The sequence below is a fragment of the Schistocerca gregaria genome, unplaced genomic scaffold (genome assembly GCF_023897955.1).
Source record: "Schistocerca gregaria isolate iqSchGreg1 unplaced genomic scaffold, iqSchGreg1.2 ptg000491l, whole genome shotgun sequence".
NCBI classification, from domain to species: Eukaryota; Metazoa; Arthropoda; class Insecta; order Orthoptera; family Acrididae; genus Schistocerca; species Schistocerca gregaria.
Window position 1 is genome coordinate 1,752,328 of NW_026061898.1, and position 5,701 is coordinate 1,758,028.

Consider the following 5,701-nt stretch of genomic DNA (forward strand, 5'->3'; position numbering starts at 1 on the left):
CCTGTCTCTACAGACCAGCCACTTCGTTTACGACTGACCATATGGTTTTAATTGTATCCTGAGACGTAGCTATTCTATCTGCATACCACTTTTCCATACCAGTTTACATATGATTATATGAATTAAGGAGATCTACCAGCATCCTTTTACTTGCACAATCACTTTACAATTAATATTGAAATCACCACATATAAATAATTTTTTGTATTTCCTACAAAGTGTACCAAAAACCTCCTCTAGCTTTAGCAAAAATGTTGTGAAATTGGCGTCTGTGGCTCTATAAATAACAATTAGAAGTTTAGCTCCATTAAATTTAACCATACCTTCACAACATTCTAACACCTTTTCAGTGCAGTACTTAGAAACATCAATTGACTCTAATGGGATGCTGTTTTTCACATACATGGCTACTCCCCCACACCGAAAAGAGCTCCTAGAAAAGCTGCCAGCCAACCTGTATTCTGGTAAAGGAAGCCTCTGAATTATCTCCTTATTTAAGAAGTGCTCAAATATACCAATAATTTCAGAGTCAACATCTTTAAGCAGTTCACTAACTTTATCTCTAACATCTTGTATATTTTGATGAAATATACTAATTCTCTCATTACTTGGATACTTAAGCTTTGTCAAAAGTGGATCTTTTGTTAGAGAGACTTCCCTTAAGCAGGAACACCTATCAGCTGACTGGTACAGCTCTAACATCAACTACTGCAGGAATTTTCCCATGAGTGATCCCACCACCTCGATCTATGCTGTCACTTTAATTTTCCTGTAGGCGGTGTCTATCTTACCCATGGTGATTTTCGCCTCTACATCCTTACATTTGTCCTCTAGCCATCCCTGCTTAGCCACTTTGCACTTCATGTCGATCTAATTTTTGAGACGTTTGTATTCCTTTTCGCCTGCTTCATTTACTGCATTTTTATATTTTCTCCTTTCATCAATTGAATTCAATATTTCTTCTGTTACCCAAGGATTCCTACTAGCCCTCGGCTTTTTGCCTACTTGATCCTCTGCTGCCTTCACTACTTCATCCCTCAAGGCTACCCATTCTTCTTCTACTGTATTTCATTCCCCCATTCCTATCAATTGTTCCCTTATGCTCTCCCTGAAACTCTGTACAACCTCTGGTTCTTTCAGTTTATCCAGGTCCCATCTCCTTAATTTCCCACATTTTTGCAGTTTCTTCAGTTTTAATCTACAGTTCATAACCTATAGATTGTGGTCAGAGTACACATTTGCCCCTGGAAATGTCTTACAATTTAATACCTGGTTTCTTACCATTATATAATCTATCTAAAATCTTGCAGTATCTCCAGGTCTCTTCCACGTATACAACGTTCTTTCACGATTCTTGAACCAAGTGTTAGCGATGATTAAGTTATGCTCTGGGCAAAAACCTACCAGGCGGCTTCCTCTTTCATTTCTTACCACCATTCCATATTCACCTACTACGTTTCCTTTTCTTCATTTCTCTACTATCAAATTCCAATCACTTGTCACTATTCTATTTTTATCTCCCTTCACTATCTGAATAATTTCTTTTATCTCATCACACATTTCATCAATTTCTTCCTCATCTGCGGACTACTTTTAAGATTATGGTAGGTGTGGGCTTCATGTCTATCTTGGCCACAATAACGCGTTCACTGTGCTGCTTGTAGTAGCTAACCCGCATTCGAATTTTTTTTTATTCATCATTAGACCTACCCATGCGTTAGGTTCATATTGGCCTTCCTAATACTTAAATCTATATTCGATGTTAACAATGACGCCGGTGGATAGACTATATGAAATTACTGATCGTCGATAAAGTCGCGAATATAACCGACATGCTATTGGGCCCTTCGCAGGGAAAGGGTTTTCGCCACAAAAAGCGGGAAACTGGAATCCAGCAAATGAGTAAAAAATATATATTCGGTGACAAAAAATTAGTGTACGTACACAACAATAGACTGGGATTTCTGTATTACATAAAGCAGTTTTTGTAATTGTATCTTGCAGCTTTAGTTATTTTTAATTAAAAGAGATTTTAAAAGGACAGAAAGAGCGTTTTGGTCTACGCTACACATCGTTCTGTTAGTATAGTCTTGACTTCGTAATCACTTTCGTGGACTTCTGCAACTCTCAATCAAAATCTCCAACCTAATCGAGACAATACGCTACGATACAGCCGACATCATGACAAGAGAATGGGCTACATCAAACTCGAAGTAATTTTATATAGATAAGGATCTCAATGACCTGTGTACGTCTAATATAAAAGATTTCCTAACCATTCTCCTCAAATAGATCGCCATCTTCACTTGACCTTTAACTGAAACTGTTTCAGAATTAAAGACTGAATTCAAAGAAAATTTGGCTTCCAGTCACAAAACTAGAAAAATAAAAATAATAAAAGTGAGAATGTGAAACAGGTTAGCAATAACCACAAACAGGAGATTCTACAGAAAATCAAAGTGAGAAAGGAAATTATTAATATTATCGACCGTTTAGGAACTCTATGCTACGAAAGGGATGAAACCACATATAGAATAACTGGTGGAAAAGTTAGTGTGTTTTAAGATTAAATCCAAACAACAATTAGAGAAAAATATATCGAAGCTAGGCCTATATTACGAAAAATTGCTAAATCTCGAGGCATATTGTGTCCTCCAGTATTTGATGAAGTGTTTGTGTCCCTAGCACGGATAAAACAGGATCTACAGCATCAACAGAATCTTCGGATATGTGTTTCATATTTCATCCAAGCCTACAGTCTATAAATACTAAAACAAAATACCACTACAGGGAAACTACCTACGAAGAAGTTCTTGGTAAAACTATGTAGCTGTAGTTGCCTTGGACTAACGACGTGTGATTATCAATGTAACCTGTACAGACTGTACGCTTTCCAAAGCTGTTATCCATGAAAAAGCTAAACGACGTTTCGTGAACAAAACACAATTTAAGACCGGACCACTAATAAAATTATCTGACAATAGGCACTGTTGAAAATTTGTGCCAGACCAGGATTACCACCCGAGTCTCCTGGTTACTAGGGAGAGGCAATGATCACTGTGTCCGAATTACGCAGTGGTCAACATAATAGCACGAACTGCCCGAGCATGCCGTTCGTCAGATCCAAATTCTCAATTTCTCCATAGACTGCTAATGCAGTGCTCCTTGAACATTATCCTCCTCGCCTTAATTAAACAGACACAGAATATATACAAGCTTGGCCTTACGAACATTGCAGACGCCGTCTATGCAACACGCGTCACACTTCAAAGAGTTTACCAATACATTGCATTGTTTACTATCGACCACGGATCAAGCAACGTAAAAAGCACTGCGTCTACTGAGATCATGATTCAGAGTTTTTTTTTTTAAAAAAAAGAAACTAATAAGTCGCCTACATATTATAGTTGCTGCCGAAAGAGGAGAACCACTATTTTCCCACAAACGGAAATATAGTTAAAATTACGCTTCTAATTCGGCTAGTTTCGGCGGTTACTAAAATTTGTAGTGAAAGTTACATAGGGAACTCTCCCGTCCCCCCACCAGAAACGTAGTTTTCGTCGCTGTTGTGCGACTTTTGTACACAGCCAGAGAAAGTGTGTTAAACATGGCGCGGACGGAAACACTAGGCTACGCTACAGGGAAATCTGCTTACACAACGTTTACTCGGCATTAATAATCGTTGGCGTAAACATCTCTCAATCAAATTACCCCCTTCCAACCTAACTTAGATCTCGGGCTACACTGCCCATAGGCCTGTCATCACAACCAAAATTTCAGTGTGTGGGGGATATCCTGTATTTCTCGCTAATCTCTCTCTAGGCAAAAATGTCAGTTATTGTAGATTGGTGGCAGTCTCAACTACAAGATTTACTAATGATAAACACTATTGAGGCGGCTCGTAATTTTAGAATAGTTCTCTTCGTCTTACTTGGCATAAATTGTTCGCTGGCGTCCCAGCAGCTAGCTCCTTCAGTGTCTGCTTCTGCCATCGCACCACGCCAGTCTGTTGTTATCCTAGCAGACAGAACGCACCGCACATCCGACAACTTCGGAACCACTCAACTGGCCAGTTAGCAACTGAGCCGAACACTGTTTACACCGTCAAAGGAAAACTATGCAAAGATGTACACTCGAATGGCACGACTGAGTAGTACACACACAAACACACAAACAGTAATATCTGTAGAACGTCCATCGACACGCGCAGAACGAAATTCTTCTCGCGAACGTACAGCGTCTCCGAAAAAAATCTCGTGACTATATTCCGGCGTTACGGCCAGGTTCTCATTCAAATGAGCAAAAAATGTTATATATTTTTTTTTGAGACAGTGAAAATACACTTGAAGGATCTGTTTGGGAGTTACGAGTGATCATACTATGAGCTTCATTTTAGATTTTCAGTAAAAAAAAATGGCGCCCGCAATTATGATTTGATCACGCGGACTGCGTGCAGTGTGGCCTCTCAGATGTTACCTGAAATCAAAAATGGATGACATCAGTTGATACTAAATTACTTCTCTGAAATTGAAAATGGAAAACATCAGTCGATGTTACATAAAATTTATGGGAGCGCATACCTAACCGCAATGAAACAACCGTAAATTTAACGATACGGTACTAATTCGAACTCTGAGTTCGATTTTTTGGGTGGTTTATTTCACTCCTTATGCCTTCACAAAAATTACTTAATATTAATCAGTGTCATATATTATAGGTATAAGCTCCTAAGAAAAGTGTTTACTTTTCTGGGTCAGAGGTAGAAGTTAAGAGATTGAACCATTTTTAGTTAATGCTGCATGCCGTTCTGAGAAAATTGTTTCTCCAAAAAAAAAAAAAAAAAAAAAAAAAAAAAAAAGTTCAACGTCTAGGGAAACCTTTTAGTTATATTATTACTTCGATTTGCATGAACTGAGGGTTACATGTATATTTTTAATGTCGCTGAACACGAATCTGCAGTAAGATTTTCAATATTCAAAACGGCTAATGCAATACGGAGAGCACAGGATTATGCTTTGTCCAATTTTTACCAAAAATGCATTTTCGTTATTTACGTTTAGTGTGCAATCCAAGGAGCACTTTTCAACCCTTCCTCTGGCTGGAATTGTTCCTAGATAGCAACTCCCTGTTCTTCTTGGCAGGAAAAGCCGATCTGTCTAACCTGGATATGCAGCACTCGTTATTCGTCAGTGTTATCGGCGAGTTTGTTTGCAGTATGAATCATTTTGTGGACGTGCGTCACGGGACGAGCTTTGATCTACATCTATATGGATACTCTGCAAATCACATTTAAGTGCCTGGCAAAGGGTTCTTCGAATCCCCTTCACAATTGATAGTTAATTGAAACCCTCAGCTGCCGACAGGTGTTGTTGATACACTTCGATGGGGACAGCTGAAAATGTGTGCCCCGACCGGGACTCGAACCCGGGATCTCCTGCTTACATGGCAGACGCTCTATCCATTTGAGCCACCGAGGACACAGATGAATACCGCGACTGCAGGCATTTATCCCTTACACGCTTCCCGTGAGACTCACATTTCCAACCGGCCACAATCCACAAACGTAATGTACGTAATAGGTGTTTGCTCATCCACTCAATACTGGCCCACACTAAGGTGACGATTCCCGTAAGATTTCGGGCAATCTGTGCGCATTCGCACAGACGAAGGTCAATGGCTGGGTAACGTTTAACCATATATA

The 5,701-nt window shown here is 39.3% G+C and overlaps 1 non-coding gene across 1 annotated transcript; it reads right to left on the reverse strand.

Moving 5' to 3' along the window:
* Positions 1-5,403: 5,403 nt before the first annotated feature.
* Positions 5,404-5,477, reverse strand: Trnat-ugu (transfer RNA threonine (anticodon UGU)). Its single transcript has one exon. It is a non-coding gene; the product is annotated as a tRNA-Thr (tRNA).
* Between the last annotated feature and the right edge of the window lie 224 nt (positions 5,478-5,701).